This window comes from Crocuta crocuta, unplaced genomic scaffold, assembly GCF_008692635.1.
Source record: "Crocuta crocuta isolate KB4526 unplaced genomic scaffold, BGI_CrCroc_1.0 scaffold256, whole genome shotgun sequence".
Classification (NCBI taxonomy): domain Eukaryota; kingdom Metazoa; phylum Chordata; class Mammalia; order Carnivora; family Hyaenidae; genus Crocuta; species Crocuta crocuta.
The window spans coordinates 938,690-956,529 of NW_027530999.1; the positions used below are offsets into that span (position 1 = coordinate 938,690).

A 17,840-nucleotide genomic window follows, 5' to 3' on the forward strand; every position below is an offset into this window, starting at 1 on the left:
GTAATGAATCAGTAATGCTCTGTGTTTCCAGATTATCGATTTAGGTGTATTGATTAGCAAAGCAAACAACTCAGACACTAAGTCCAAAATTATTTACATTATAAAAACATTCAGATATTGATGCAAATAAATCAACCAAAATAATAAATAGCAACATTTAAGAATAATACTTTAAAACTACATACAGCATTTACATTCTGAAAGTGATAAAAATGTATCAGCAATCTTCTGAGTCCTTGAAAGCTCAACATCATTCACCTTGGAGGTGAAGGTCAAGGCCAAAAACACATCACTTCCTGAGCTAAACCCAGATCCAGTAGCTCTGGTAGTATAAATCTACTTCTTTCAAGAGAGAAACCAATAAGAATTTTCTATGTTGTTCATCCTTGCACAGATAAACCTAGCAGATACATTCAAGGACAAATTAAACAGCACAATTAAAGGTCCCTTGGGGATAGAAGTTCCATGTAAGCACCTTTCAAGTCTCATCTATTTTAAATTAGAAAATCCTTAAAGACAGCAGTAGGATCTTATTCACATAGAGAAATAAATATAGATATAAAAAATATTTTATAGCATTGAGCTGACATTTAGTTAATCAGATGCTAACTTAAACATTAGAGATAGCAGCAAGGATTTATATAAAACTTTGAATCCTATTATCTAACAATCCATCAAAGTCATTCTTCTCCATGGTATGACCTGCCACATTTTCCTTGAGATAAGATTGAGATACCAGAATAAAATGAAGGACAGAATTAAACTAAAAAAGATGGAATATTTCATGTTCTGTTGGTGGTGGTAGTAGTAATAGCATTTACTTTTTCCTTTGTATGGAAAGAAATGTTTTTTTCCTTAAAGTAGTCATGCCCATTTGTTTTTGCCTAAATTACTATTAGCTATTATTTTTCTGTCTTTATAAATTTAAGTCCAAATACCCCCATTATATTTTCCTGTAATTTCACATGTTGATTTTCATTCCACTTTTACTCTTTTATTTATTCATTATACATTGATTGAGTGCCTAGTATGTGTCAAGACAAAAGTCCAGACAATTAATTTCAAAACTGCCATCACTGCCTCCATTTTTCTAACTTGGGATCTCTCTATAATTTGGCTTTCTCACCTGTATAGTGAGGAGATTAACATACAGCATGGTCTGAGAGGACCTCCAACTCTGAAATTCTGGATCAGTAAACTAAGCCATCAGGGATGTTGCTTTGATTTGATTTTTAATAATACAGAATTATGATCGCTTTAAGAAAATCTTGCTATGTGAGGGGCGCCTGGGTGGCTTAGTCGGTTAAGCGTCCGACTTTCGCTTAGGTCATGATCTCGCGGTTCGTGGGTTCGAGCCCCGCGTCGGGCTCTGTGCTGACTGCCAGCTCAGAGCCTGGAGCCTGTTTTAGTCTGTGAATCCCTCTCTCTCTGACCCTCCCCTGCTCACGCTGTCTCTCTCTCTCTCCTAGAAATAAATAAAACATTAAAAAAAAATTAAAAAAAAAAGAAAATCTTGCTATGTGAGACAAATGAATGTTTGTACCATGAATGATGCTAATTCTTACCATTCTTCCATTATACTGAGAACTGATAGCATATAACATTACATCAGAATTAAATTTTTTTGTTGTTTTCCTGTTGTTCTATTATTTTCTTTTATAAAAACAAATTTATTTAAATTCAATTTAATTAACAAGGATTGTAATAATGGTTTCAGGAGTAAAGTTTAGTGATTCATCACTAACATATAACACCCAGTGCTTGTCCCAACAAGTGCCCTTCTTAATGCCCATCACCCATTTAGCTCATCACCACACCCAACACCCCTCCAACAAACCTCAGTCTGTTCTCTCTGTTTAAGAGTCTCTTATGGTTTCCCTCTCTCTCTGCTTTTATCTTATTTTTCCTTCCCTTCCCCTATGTTCATCTGTTTTATTTCTTAAATTCCACATATGAGTGAAATCATATGATATTTATCTTTCTCTGACTGACTTACTTCACTTAGCATAATACATTCTTGGGGAGCTTGGATGACTCAGTCAGGTAAGCTTCTGACTCTTGATTTTGGCTCAGGTCATGTTCTCATGGCTTTGTGGGTTCAAGCCCTACATTGGGCTCTGCACTTACAGTGGAGCCTGCTTGGGATTCTCTGTCACCCTCTGTCTCTGCCCCTCCCTCACTTGTGCTGTCTCAAAGTAAATAAACTTGAAAAAAATACATTCTAGTTCCATCCATGTTGTTGCCAATGGCAAGATTTCATTTTTTCATTTTTTGGATACCAAGTAATATTCCATTGTATATATCTCACATCTTTATCCATTCATCGTTCGATGGACATTTGGGTTCTTTCCATAATTTAGCTATTGTTGATAGTGCTGCTATAAACATTGGGGTGCATGTGTTCCTTTGATTCAGCATTTTGTATTCTTTGGATAAATACCCAGTAGTGCGGTTGCTGGGTCGTAGGGTAGTTCTACTTTTAATTTTTTGAGGAACCTCCGTACTGTTTTCCAGCGTGGCTGCACCAGTTTACATTCCCGCCATCAGTGCGAAAGAGTTCCCCTTTCTTCACATTGTCACCAACACCTGTTGTTTCCTGAGCTGTTAATTTTAGCCATTCTGAGAGGTGTGAGGTGGTATCTCAATGTGGCTTTGATTTGTATTACTCTGATGATGAGTGATGTTGAGCATCTTTTCATGTGTCTGTTACCCATATGTATGTCTTCTTTGGAAAAGTCTCTGTTCATGTCTTTTGCCCATTTCTTCACTGGATTATTTGTTTTGGGGGTTTTGAGTTTGATAAGTTCTTTGTAGATTTTGGATTTAAAAACTTTTATTTTGGAGAAAACAAGTTTCCTGTAAGTTATAATTAAACTCCAGTAGCTCATTCTCTGATTTGACAAAGGTAGGATTTGAGTCCAGAAAATCTGGCTCCAGAGTCTACCCACTTTGTGTACACTATTATTAAACAACCATGTTTCAAGCATTTTCCAGAGTGTTAGCAGTAAAAGATGCAAAGATAAATGAAGTATGGTCCTGTCCTCAAGGGGTTTACAAAACCAACTCATCTGTCAGCAAAGGATTTCACTAAGGCCCTGGTAAAAAGGAAGACAAAGCCCTCTCTACCCTGAATCCCTTTCCTTTCTCACAGCACTTTAATAAGTTGGTTATTGTTATTTGTGTTCACCTTGTGGATTTCTTGCTTGAAAGGAATGTACTTTATTTGCGATTATGCTCTGTGTGGGCACTGAAAAAAATAGTTGAAAAATAACGAAAACAATACACTGATGTTTAGATGTAGTGTGCATCTTATGGTAAGTACAGTATAAAAATGAAGTAAGAGACTTTGGTGAAATAGCTATAATTGCAAGATCAAAATCACCATAATAATCCAGGATCAGCAGGACGATTGAGTTTTTTCCTTGCCAGAAGAAAAAAAAAATTAATGGAAAGATACTAGCCTTATTTTTCACTAAGTACATATAAGATAGAGCACACTTTTTATTGTGCATTTTTAAGACTATCCTTATGTGACTTAAGAGTGTAACTTTAGTTAAGCCGGACTACCTTCTGTTATCTTGTATAGGTTTTTTTTAACAAGTTCCCAGATTTAAATTTCTGACATACTTTCTGTAGGATATAACCTCTTACCTTGTTTTTAAAGTTTTAATTAAAGTACGAACTCTGCACGCCTGTAATTTGGGAATTTTGGGTCTCCTTTCTTTGCCTTTTCTTGGCACTTAAGTTGTGTACATTGTCCCTTAGTTGAAGCACAGAATTCAGGAGAATGGTTCCCTTCTCCCATAGTTTCCTAAGAGACATCTGCTGACACATCACAGAAAACATAAAACACATTTGATGAATTATCAGTCTGCTCTCAGACTCTTCAAGGGCATAAGCTTGGATGCGTTGTCACGTTTCCCATTTGATGATGCTACAATTTCTCGATGCCATTAGTCCACACTTACAGTTCTGGCAGTTCACAATGGAATATGATAAACAGATGTGCTAATAAACAAATTCAACAGAAGTTAAAATGCAATTACAAAATTGAGATTTTATTTTTTTTATTTTTTTATCATGAAAGTCTTACCTGCTCATTGTAGAAAATGTGGATAATAAAGAAAGATAGAAATAAATACAAAATCATCCATAACACAATAGTTATTAATTTTTTAGTCATTTTCCTGGACTATTCTTTCCATAAGTGGAGGTGAATATCCTCTAGAAACTGTGAAGTACCAATTATATTTTCTACCTGGTGTATGAATAATAATCATGATAGCCAAATTTTATAGAATATATGAGGCATTCTACTAAACATGTCATATACATTATTGAACTTAATTCTCTCTGGGAATGAAGTTCTTTATAGTTCCCCAGGTAAAGTCAAAACTAATTGTCTCAGTCACAAGTGATCTAAAATTATGAGAAATAAGTATTAAAATGATAAAGATTGGGGCACCTGGGTGGCTCAGTTGGTTAAGCATCCAACTCTTGATATTGGTTCAGATCATAATCTCACAGTTTGTGGGATTAAGCCCCATGTGGGGCTCTGCACTGACAGCATTGAGCCTGCTTGGGATTCTCTCTCTCTCTCTCTCTCTCTCTCTCTTCCCTTCCCCCACTCTCAAAATAAATAAATAAATATTTTTAAATTAAATAAAATGATAAAGATTAAGACATGGATCTAAGGAATATCTTTGTGATAAAATTAAGAATTTTAAACATAGTAAAACTTAACCTTATCTATTGTTGTTATCCAAAAAAATGTTCATTTTGATTTACCAAGACCTAATTGGAAGAAAAATTAAAGTATTGAGAGTTTTGAACACATACCTGCATGCACACACATCGGGACTTATACTAATAGGTGGTACATTAAGTTAACCTTTAACAGTAGTATTTTAGCATTAAATTAACATTTAAAATTACTAAATCTATTATAGATAGTACATTGTTGTGCATTTTCTTAATTAAAAAACAATCATTTATAGTTTTGTATTTGTATAAGAGAATTCATGCATGTTTAATTATATAAAAATAAATACTAACTTATTCAAAAGAACAAAACTGATCGTTTTCCTAAAATGAAAATAATCTAGAAAAAAGTACTGCTCTGAAGACTACAGAAAGCCCAATTGAGAAGCATTTGCAATTTCTTACTGAGGCTTGCTAAATAATTAAAAAAATTTGTAATTGTAACATAATTGTGAATGCAATTCTTTTTAGTTCATGGAATGAATACTTGATTTTTTTAGTGTTCTTCAGAGAGATATGTTTTAAAATTAACTCTATCTCAAAGAATAGCCTGATTATATAAAATCAGGAAATATTTGCTAAAATAAAAACATTCAAAAGGATTATCATAAGGACACCTGGGTGGCTCAGTTGGTTAAGCATCCGACTTCGGCTCAGATCATGATCTCGGACTCAGTGAGTTCAAGCCCCACACTGGGTTCTGTGCTGACAGCTCAGAGCCTGGAGCCTGCTTCAGATTCTGTGTCTCCCTCTTATTCAGCCCCTCCCCGTTCATACTGTCTGTCTCTCTCTCTCTCAAGAGTAAACATTAAAAAAAATTTTTAAAGATTATTATAGGTAATTTAATTTATTCTTCATATGTATATTATATATTCAATATACTGGAATTTATCATTCTCTTGCATAATATCTATTTCATAAAATAAGGACCATTAACCTTTGTATTTTTTTCTCCTCATTGTTGAAATCTTTTGTCTATTAAATATGTCCTTGCCTTATTAAATAAAGTATGTCAAACATAAAATAAAATACAATTTAACCCTCTTTTTTTTTTAATAGTTTATTGTCAAATTAGTTTCCACATAACACTCAGTGCTCATCCCCACAAGTGTCCTCCTCCATGCCCCTCCCCCCCCCCACATCCANACCCTCTTTTTATAGTGCCTGAACCAGGGTCAACATTGTATACACCAATTTTCCCTGCTGAGTGCTATAAGCATATAATCTTTCTTAGGAAGATACCAGGCTTAACTCACACTGACTTTCAGATAAAACTACCAGTTTGGGGTTGTTGCTTTCCTTTTACTTATTTACTTATCTGTTTTAAATGAAATCTCTATTATCAGTTTGTTGTGAAAGATAATGGGAAAAAGAGATCATTTGCCTCTTTCTCATAAAAAGATTATACAGAAATACTTTACTTAATTGAATATTGTTTTATGCCAGTGTTCAAGTAACCCTAAATAGATCATGGTTGATAGATGCTAGCATTAAAATTTGGATAAAGCAAATAGTCTGTTTATTATCATAACATTTACAAATAAATAAAGAATCCTCTTCTTCCATGCTCATCTCAGAGTAGTTTTTAAAAGTCTAATTACAGATTGTATCACTACTCTGTGAGGAGCAATTTACCAAACCTGGGACAAATGGGATTACCATGAAGGTGATGGATATAAAGCCATTAAGGATTAAGTTATTTTAGGATCCATGATTCCCTTCCATGAGGCAAATTGCCATGAGATGATAAGAGGAGAAAATAAAATTAAGAGAGCATGTTTGTTTTACTTCTATAAGTGATCCAGCTGCCAAGTTAGATACTGAATTTTATGGTTTCTTCTTAGGTAGTGCTAAAAAGCTATACTCATCATTCTTACCTTGCAAAGTTCAACTCCTGGTTGCTTTCTATCTTCAAAAAACTCTTACATTTTTTAGTCTTCTAAAGTTTATAAAATAGCCCTTTTTAAAAGTTTATTAATTTATTTTGAGAGAGAGAACATGTGCAAGCAGGAGAGGGGCAGAGAGAGAATCCCAAGCAGGCTCCGCACCATCATCACAGAGCCTGACACAGGGTTTGAACTCACAAACCACAAGATCACTGTGAGATCATGACCCAAGTGGAAACCAAGATTCAGACACTTAACTGACTGAGCCACCCAGGTGCCTCTAAAAATAGTCCTGTAAATGTGTTCTGGGGTCATTTCTCTGAAAAGGATAAAAGAAAAGGAGAAGGAAGAAAAGGATGAAAGAGGGAGGGAGGGATCATTCACTAATTGAGTCTTATCATTCAATAAAGAGGAGTAAAAGACTATTAGCAAACTATACCTTATTTGCATTCAAAATCTAACATTCTATTTCCTTTAAATTCACTTAAATTATCACAAAGACCTACTAAACAATGCTCTTTGCAATTCTCTATGATGGTAAAATATGGGAAGGAGAGGGTCACATTATCAAAATGCTTGGCAACTTCTGAATTATTAAGTATCTTAGTGACCATAAGTCACATGCATTTCCCCAGGTCATCTTCTCAGGGGAGGATGCTACTGTTTTCTTACAATATAGCTTACACTGCCCTTTTCCGTAATTAGTGTAATTTGACTCCTTTTAAGGTAATGAAGCCACCTGCTCTGAATAGCTAAATCACCATTAATGTTGAAAAGCTTTTCTCTCATCAACAAAAAGGTATGAAGCAACTCTTAATCCAACTTTGCTTTTGAAGTTTTATTTCACAGAGAATTTTTAGAAACATCATGATGTGATATCAATAATACACTATAATTGACAACTAATGTTTTTTTAGGTGGAGATTGTCAAGGAAATTTTTTTTTAATGTTTTATTTATTTTTTTTAGGAGAGAGAGAGAGACAGCGTGAGCAGGGGAGGGTCAGAGAGAGAGGGAGTCACAGGCTGAAACAGGCTCCAGGCTCTGAGCTGGCAGTCAGCACAGAGCCCAACGCGGGGCTCGAACCCACGAACCGCGAGATCATGACCTAAGCGACAGTCGGACGCTTAACCGACTAAGCCACCCAGGCGCCCCATCAAGATGTATTAGTTGCATCAGTTCACAGAGTATTGATGGGAAGGAAGGAAAGATGCTGTGGGTGGATGCAGTCTTTTACTGTGGCAGGACCTGTGAGGGTGTCACTTTTTCATCTCATTTAAATGGCACATTTTGCCCAAGACCACATAAGCTAATCAGTGAAGAACCTCGTATTGAACACAAGTCTCCTATTAGCCAGCACCTTTTCTATGACCCCTTACCAATTCTCTTGTATTACTTAAGGCATTTCACAGGGGAGATTAAAAAGGAGTAGTTCTTGGGGCGCCTGGGTGGCTTAGTTGGTTAAGCGTCCGACTTTCGCTTAGGTCATGATCTCACGGTTCGTGGGTTCGAGCCCCGCGTCGGGCTCTGTGTTGACTACCAGCTCAGAGCCTGGAGCCTGTTTCAGAGTCTGTAACTCCCTCTCTCTCTGACCTTCCCCTGCTCACGCTGTCTCTCTCTCTCTCTCTTTCTCCTAGAAATAAATAAAACATTAAAAAAATTTTAAAAAAATAAATAATTAAAAAGGAGTAGTTCTTAAATTTTTTTAATATTTCATGAATCACACAAAATTAATGACAATTAATGCCACAAAATGTACACAAGAAAACCCAGTTGGCAATGGCATAGAGCACAGATGAAAAGAGCATATTATTACAGTTTTTAAATGAAATGACAGTTTTATACAGTAAAAGTATAAGATTGATACTAGGTGAGAAAGAAGTTAGCCGAAAAATATGTTGTACCCGTATTTTAAATTGCAGTTGCCTTAAATGTAAGTGAACTAGGAGAAGTATTAGTTCTTGAGTCATCTAATAGGCCACACCTGTCATTCAGTTTTGCCTTAGACTAAAGTTGTTATCTTTTCTCAGTGGATAAATCATATAGAAAGTCAACTAGTTTCTCAACATCAGTACTATTCACAGTTTAGACTGGATAATTTTGTGTTTTCAGGAGCTGCCTTGTGTGTTCTAGATGTTTAGTAGCATCCCTCTTGTCCACCCACTAGATGCCAGTAGCACCCTCCCTGTTCTGACGATCAAAACTATCTCTGGACATCACCAAATGTACCTGGGGCAGGGAGCAAAAATCACCTCCTGTGGAGAACCATTGGCGTAAACAAGCATTTATTGAGCACTTACTATATAAGGCCAGGCATACAGAAATGATCTAATCAAAGACCCTGTTTTGTGACCAAAATATGGAGAAGAGAGCCTAGTACATAAAGGTTAAACTCTGATGAATGGGAAAAAAAATAAATTATTTAAAAACTGGAAATTCTCTTAACCAATTGGAAACAACAATGATGAGTAAAATCATCATTTACCCATCAACATTGTTTATACACCATGAAATGAAGTTAAATTTCTGCAATTATTTGATTAATCCGCAGTATGCAAACAAATTAGTGAAACATACTATTCTAAAAATCAGCTTTTGAGCTGAGTCAAAAAGTCAGAGAATGGTACCAAAAGAGTCTCGTCATTAGTAAATATGATTTAAGGGTTCATTTTCACTCTCTGTGTTCTTCCGAGTGGCCCTCATTCCTCTTCCCCTAACTTTGGTACTTAAGAAAAAAAAAAAAATAGCATGTTTATCTCTCACAGGCTTAGGACACCCTTTTGACCTTGCAGGTTTGCTTACTACTGCAGGGGTTGGGTTAATGTACACTTGTAACAAAAATAATGAATAAATAAGGAAGGAAGTGGTGAAGAGAATGTAAGACCTTGATATGAATGGAAATTAGGTTGCTAAACTAATTAATTAAAAATGTCATAGACTGCCATTAAGGGGAGGATTAGCAATTAAAGCAGAGAGGTTTTGTTAATTACTTAAGGATGAAGCACAGAACAACCTGAAAGCAATGAATCCATTAATGAGTATCACTTCAAGGGAAAACTTGGCAAATGTTTGTGTCGCTTGATTGAAGTCGTATTGAATAAGTTTGAATTAATAACAATAACAGGAAACTTCCCAAAGATAAACATGAAAAGATGGATGCCCTTATGTCTACATATTGCATGTCTAATAGTCACATGTCACATTTATAAAAATTTCAATTTTGAACAGATAAGAAAGGAAAGCATGCATGCCTGTGCTAGGAGTAAATTAAGGACTCATCAATTCATTTACACTTAGTTATTTTCAATTTTATTTTTCTATTCTAAGAAGTAGTAATTTAATGCATGGTAATTTGTTAAAATTTCACCATTCTTGATGTCTATTTTTAAAACATGATTTTTCTTCCAATCAGAAAAATTATACCCTCCTGCTATATATATTGTGAAAAAAAAGTTAGTGTCTTATGCTTAAACATTAACACAATAAGAAAAATATGGCATGAGCTAAATTTTATTTTAAAAATCTTTAAAAGCTTTTGGCAGATTTCATAAAGTTACTTTAATATATTCTAGATACTGCATTTATAAAATGTTAAGCAAATTTTCACTAGTTGGATTCATGTGAAATTCCTAAACTGTAATTCTAGTCTGTATTTTGCATTTCCTTAATTCAAATTCTTATAGAGTGATTCAGATCAAGGTCAACTAGATACTCTGCTTTGTCAAAGTCAGTGATGTTCAAACGTGAGTCCATCTGGAGTGCTTTTGAAAGCACAGCTCCCTTGGCCACATCCCAGGGATTTGACTTCAGCATATCTTGGGTACAACCTAGGAATGTCATTTTTAACAAAAATCTAGGTAGTTCTGATACAACAAGATTTTGAACCTCTGCAAAAAATCAACAAGTTAGATAACTCACTAGCAAGTTTCCATTTCATTTTGTTTGGTATTTGTTTGGGTCCCTGTATATAGTTGATATCATTTTCATTCATATTAATATACCCAGTTATTTTGGACACTATTTCAATATTTTATGAACTAGGTATAGCTCCCTTTAGCTTGACAAAAAAGTTTCATTTGCAGTTTGAGTCTCCTATCTATCTTCTCTCCAAATTTTACCAAAAGGTAACCATACAGTAAATATTCTTAGTAACTAAAAAATGAATTTGGCTTCCCTGTGCTGTGAATATAAAACTGTGAAAATGTAATCTGAAATGCTTTTACTAAATTTGGACATATATACAGTTAGCAATAAACATCTCTAGAAGTATTAAGTTTGAAGACCATAGAAATCTACTGGTAAAGTGTTCAGGATTTAATTTTCCAACCATTTTTATTCCATTTAAGAGCAAAAAATAAGTTATAGAATGACCTTTCTAAACTCTTACTATTCAAATAATATTGCTTTGAAGTTGGAAGGGCTATTTCAAATAGCACTCTCTTCATAACTGAAATTGTCAGATGAAGGGAAAAATCTAAGAGTCCCTGTATAGACAGTCAAGGGAGATATTGATGGGGATAAAAGCAGTGGTCAGTAGCACTTACTAGAGCATTACCACACATACCTCATTTGTAAATTCAAATCATGATTGTGTCTTCTTCACTTATTTGCACAACAGATTTATGCTAGATATTAAGAAATTTAATTACTCTTATAATATCATGTTAGTAATCAAAGGGAGCCAAAGTAGTTTAAGGAGCAATTGGTAAGATGTAACTATTATTTATTTGCCTTTTGTTCTTCTTAGGAACTTTTAGTTTAAATTCACATTTTTATGTAAAATATATAAAACTATCATCGAAATAGAAAAACAATTGTGCCACAGTTAAACTTGAATCAAAGATCTGAGTCCTCTGGAGCTTCTAGATATGAAAAGTTTCCATTTTTTTTTGAAGTTTATATTTTCATTAAATGTTTCAAATAATAAAGACATACAAATATAATTTCTGAGTGTACATAAGTTTGGATACATTAAAATATAAACAATGTAAATTTGATCAAATAATTCTATCTTCCTTGCTGCAGTTTGGTATTAAAATGTATCCGGGTACCTGGGTGGCTAAGTTGGTTAAGCATCTGACTCTTGATTTTGGCTCAGATCATGATCTTACAGTCATGAGTTCGAGCTCAGCATCAGGCTCTGTGCTGACAGCTCAGAGCCTGGTGCTGCTTTGGATTCTGTGTGTGTGTCTCTCTGCCCCTCTCCTGCTTGCACTCTCATTCTCTCTCAAAAATAAATAAACATTTTTTTTAATGTATGGCAGTTTGGGGGGGTTGTATTTGTTTTTATTTTTAGTGCACAGTCGGAGGCCACAGAAATAAGACGGTCCTTTAAGCACAGGGGATAGTACAGATTGTTCTAATAATGGATTAAGACACAGATGTTTTTGTGTTTCGCATGATAGAATAGAGTGAGCTAAGCTCCCTTTGGAGACAGTTTTCTGAATCAACTTGTTTACAGAACTGCTAAGACTTCTGGCTTTATTTAGAAAATTCTCAATAGGGTATTTGAAGCCAAGCCCCAAATTCTCACCTGAATTGTGTCAGTTTACATCTCCGTGAATAACCCAGAATGGATTAGATTTATATCACTCTTTTCTCTATTTGAAAAGGGAAACTCTTTGGTCTCATCTATCATAGTTTCCTGGCCTGTGAAATGAATCAGGATCTGTATAAAAATAACATTTAGGATCCCCTCCAGATTTCACATGCTCTGAAAATTTAAGATCATTTAGATCTCTTATGGGACATTCTGTATTGCTATTGCAATTGTTACCTGATTTAGCAAGACTACCGACAATACTTGTGAAATTTTTCTTAAATGAAGAGTTTTATTATGTTTGCTATTATCTCAGTCTTCTGTTATAAAACCCTTTGTTAGGTAGTCTCCACAATTCTAGGAGAGCTGACCTTCAGCAGTTGAAACTGAAGTAAATATATTTTTTGTTGAAAAATTAAGAATATGCACCAAAGAAGATAGACATTTGATAGACAAATACAGGTTTGGAGAAATATTTGCAACAGTTCCCAAAGGGTTAATAGCCATACTATGCAAAAAGTTCTCAGAAATTGCCAGTAAACAGGCCACCAACCCAGCTAACAATTGGAGAAAAGATACAAGTGGGGCTTTTCTAGGGGAGAAACTCCAATGGGCAGACAACAAACATGAAAAGATGTTCAAGTGACCTGACAGGGAAATGTAATGAAAGACATCACTTTACGTCCAGCAGTCCAAGAAAAAAATTTAAAGCAGTTAATACCTATTTCAAAATTGAAAGTACGTGTACTCCTCTTTTCAGTAATCCTACTCCTAAGATCTGTTCTACAGAACAAAAACAACCAGACTTAAGAAAAAAAAAATGCACAAGGATGCTAACTACAGCATTGTTCAGGACTGAGAGAGAAAGGAAACCAAGTGAAATGCCCATTGAAAAAGATTGAAGGGGTGCCTTGGTGGCTCAGTCCATTAAGCACCGACTTTGGCTCAGGTCATGATCTCATGGTTTGTGAGTTCAAGCTCTGTGTCAGTCTCTTTGCTTACAGGTTAGAGCTAGGAGCCTGCTTCACATTCTGTGTCTCCCCCTCTCTGTCCCCCTCCCCTGCGCACACTCGTCTCTCTTTCTCAAAAATAAAATAAACATTAAAATTTTTTTTTAAGATTGAAAAAGGCATGGGCATCCATGCCCAGGATAACATGCAAGCACTAAAAAGAATTAAATAGAGTTATAAAAGTTGGTTTAGGTGATTGTTTATGAGATACTTACGTAAGAGAAAAATAAGACACAAAGAAGAAACTATAATATCATACTATTTATAAAACAATGACAATCCCAACTAATGCATATATGAATATGATTAAGTGTATTTACCTACAAATATGTGTGTTTGACTATGACTGTGGCTATGACTGTTAATTATTCATGAAGTGGGTAGAGTGATATAAATATATTGGGAAGCAGGAGATGTAGGCATGCAAGATAATAAAACAAAGACTAGACTATAAAACATGTGATTTGAATCCATTAAAGTATTTATGTCAAGTTACATACATATAATATATGCTTAAAATATTTCATTTAAAATGATTAAAACTTAATGTTTTCAAATCAAATTTGCACATCATTACTTGAAAGCATAATGAAAAAGAAATGTAACTAACGTTATTTATCAACCACAATTCAAAGGATGTACACAAAGGCTTAGCTACAAGGACATGGTTTAAAGCCTTATTTTATGAACAATGACAACAAAACTTAATAAAAACTCAAAATATCCACCTCTAGTGTTAAACTGTGTAACACTGTACAGCCATTGAAAATGACATTGTGAACATACATGTATTTATAGGAAGGAAGCTCATGATCTATTAAATTAAAAAGCAAGTTGTAGAATTATATATATATATTACAGTCCCTTTTTTTATCATTTATGTATCTATCAAAAACTCAATAGAAAAATGGGCAAAATCATAAATAATTGATCAGCTGGATTTCATTACAATTAAGAACTTCTGTTCTGCCAAAAATAAAGTCAAGAGTCTTAGAAGAAGCAATTGACTGGGAGAAAATACTGGCTAAAGACACAGCTTTGTAAAGGACTGTTATCCAAAAATAAAGACTTCTGAAAACTGAATGACAAGAAAAGAAACAATTTGACTGAAAAATAGGCTATAGGACAGGAATTAAGCAAATGGATTTACATTTCAACTTTAAAACTGACTAGCCAAGAGAACTCATGGAAATGGACCCAGTACCTTTACTTCTGTTTCCTCATTAGTAAAGAATGTATCTTGAAAGTCCCAGGAAGTTGTTAAAATTAAGTGAAATAATGTAAGTAAAGTGCTGAGCAGAGTTCTTGGGACCATGCAGGCACTTAATAAATTTTTTGAAAATTTTATATATATAGAAGGTCTCCTCCAAGTAGCAAATGACTAGTAGAAAAAGTTCCATTTTAGGTGTTATTATGCTCTCCTAGGAGATTGTGGTCATTGTTTATATAATTCTATTAAAGTATCTACACTTTCCAGGATTTGCTAAAGAATGCATTTATGATACCAGACCCAATATATTGGTTTTTGTGCTAAGATGACTACATAAAAGTTGTGTTTACATGAAGATCTTTGAGCAATTATTCATAGCATTATGCCATCTTGTTAGAATGTGGAATAGGGGGAATTAAAGTTCAGAATATTTAAAATGTTGTGATATGGGGACACCTCATTTATGGACAGTATGATGGCTTGAGGATAAATGGTATCTGTGGTACCCCTTGGCTTCCATTTAATATTTAAATGGAAAGCCGTATCTAGATCATCAGCGCCACTTCAAACTGGGGCAGCCAGAGTTCAGTTGCTCTGATGTTTAGTAAGTGGTTTATCCACAAAGTTCATGACAAAGAAATCTGAAAATATCACTTAGCCCTCTGGACAAAGCTGGTCTAGGATACACTGATCTGTCCACTTATTCTGCAGTGATATATAATTAAGGTAAACTCCCTCACTATATCATATTTTAAAAACAAAACAATAACAACAACAACAAAAAAACCATTGGCCCTGAATGCAAAACTACTAAGTTTTAAAGTTAGCAAAGGCAAATTTTTGAAAGTTGGCCGCAGGTCTTCAAACAAGAAACATATAAGAATCACTTTATTTCCAGGAAATCTTGGCTGCCTCATATCTGAGCCCTGAATCCATAACCTTGCCTGTTCAGTTGTCCTTCTGGTGTTTCCTGATGATAACTACCTCTCTGTGTGCTCTCTGGAACCTTTTCCCACACAATCAGGCTTTGGCATTCCACCTAAGTTTCCAAACCCCAATATTCAGATCTGCCAACCTGATTTAGTTTTACCCCAACCAGGCCTACAATGCTGATTACACTTGACAACACCTTATGGTGCAAAAAATGAAGGAAATCTTTAACTGCACAGCCTCACATTTACAAATTTGTGTCAAAAAGGATTTCAGTGTGTCAGTTTGTACTTTATTGGACTGCTGTAATGCATGGAGCAGCTGAGTCTATAGACCCGGGCTAATGGGCCATTAGCTCCCTTTTTCCCAGTGCTTCACTTCTCTGCTGCAGACATTAATAAATCGGCTGTATATAATTCAGCCAATTACTTAATTCAGTAGACTCTCAGATTTCATGGGGTCTACAGACTGATCTAGATCACCCTAAATTTAATCATTTCTTACATCAGTCAGAAATGCGATTATTCTGATTGTAAAGCACTGCTTAGTTAGGGACAGTGGCTTTATTCATAGTTTTCTACCTTCAGCTGCACATTGGAATCACCTGAGAAGTTCATTTAAGTAATTATCTTTTTAAAGAAATACTGATGCCCAAACCCAGTCTAGACCAATTGTATTAGAATCTCTGGGATTGGGACCTAGGCATTTGTGTAGATTCAAACCCTGGCTTTTCTTTGGGAGAGGTACTTCTTTTTTCTCAGTTTCCTCATCTATAATATGAAGGTAATAAAGTTCTCAGATGGTTATAGTGAGAACTAGATGAATAAATGCATGTAAAATAGAATAGCCTGGCCTATCATAAATATTAGTTATTATTATTATTTCCTAGGGTTATCATGACAACAAAATGACTAAAAGTGTTCAATAAGTATTAAACATACGGATAAAAGAATTTTGTAAACACTAGTGTGCTATTCAAATGTAAAATATTTACAATATTTTATATCGCATGAGGTATACAGATCTGAATGTTACAGAAATTTAAAGTGTACTTTAAACTTTACTTTGCTGTAATGCCAAGTACAATACATGTGCTTAACTCAAATCTTAAAATTGATTTGGTTGCATTTTAAAAGATTGTAACCACCAGAAGTAATTCTGTAATGACTAATGAAAATCTGATAATACAGTGAAATGGGAAATTTTTGAAAATAGTTTTATCTAGATAGTGAGATTGTGGAGCATAGGGTACTGGCCTAATCCATTTCTATGTCACCTGAGTATTGTATAGTGACTGAGACATATTAGGAACGTGATAAATAAAGGAGGAAATTAAGAGGTGAGGGCAGAAAGGGTGCATTTATATTTCTTTATTGAATGTATGAGCCCAGAGGAAAATATTATGGAATATGCTTAAGGACATACATTATCTACTTTTTATTAATTTTTATTTTGAACAACTTAACCTTTCTGTGTGATTCAACTGTTTCATCTTTAATATTAATATTAGCATACAAATTAGTATAACTGTTCGAAGTGATTTTAAAAATTTGAATGCATTTTTTAAAAGTTTAACTTTTAGTCCAATGGTGGAGAAGAGAACAAAGAATGGAAAGGCAGGTTGGTATAGATTAATTCAGTTGGTTTCATCAATACAACAGTACTACTTAAGGGGGTGGGGGGGATGCCGATCCTTATCCATCGAGTAATCAACTTTTAATTTTAATTGAGTGTCTGCTCTGTATCAGAAACTACAGTCAGTGCTAGTTGGACAGATAAGGCAAGTATGAGCTATGGTCCCTGGCTGCATGTAGTGGATGTAGTCAGGCAACTTAGTTCTCTTCCACAGCCTAAAATGTATTCCTACCACTGAGTTGTTGATTTTGTTGGAGACCTGTGCAAAAAAAAAANAAAAAAAATGTCAGTGAATTCATTCAGTTCCAAGACCAATGCCAGAAAAAGTATTCCAAGTCCATCCTCCATTCTTCGTGACATAATATGTCTGTCTTTTAAATTTTTATCTTGATAATGGTATTTTACTGATTTTTTTCAGTAAAGAATCTCCAAAATAGCACAAAGAATATGCATTCAAGTTTATGCATATATAAACACCAACTTGCCAGACCATGGAAATTTCATTCCTCTTGCTGATATCTTCATTCAGGCTTGTTACCAGTGATTTGGCTCCTAAATACATTTGTGTCTCCACTTTTCACTCTCTTCAGTGAATTCTATACCTTAGTGGCCTGATTAGTTTTTCTGAGCAGGTATTTACACATACACGTAAAGACAATTGAGCACCAACATATTCCTTCTTGAGAAACATATTTTCACATCAAATTTCAACTGCTTTTATTTGTTGCATTAGAATGCAAACTCAAGCTTGTTGCGGCCCTTCTAGTTGGTTAGGAAATACTGATTTTGCAGAAATGAAGGAACTGTATGAAGCAGCTTGTAGAAGGCACTAACTCCCCCTCAGTATTTGAATTAATGTTATATTTTATT

General features: G+C 34.6%; 1 protein-coding gene across 2 annotated transcripts in view; it reads left to right on the top strand.

Moving 5' to 3' along the window:
• Nucleotides 1-17,840, top strand: part of PEX5L (peroxisomal biogenesis factor 5 like) — a 228,478-nt gene that overhangs the window by 22,503 nt on the left and 188,135 nt on the right. The gene's annotated exons all lie outside the window — the stretch shown is intronic.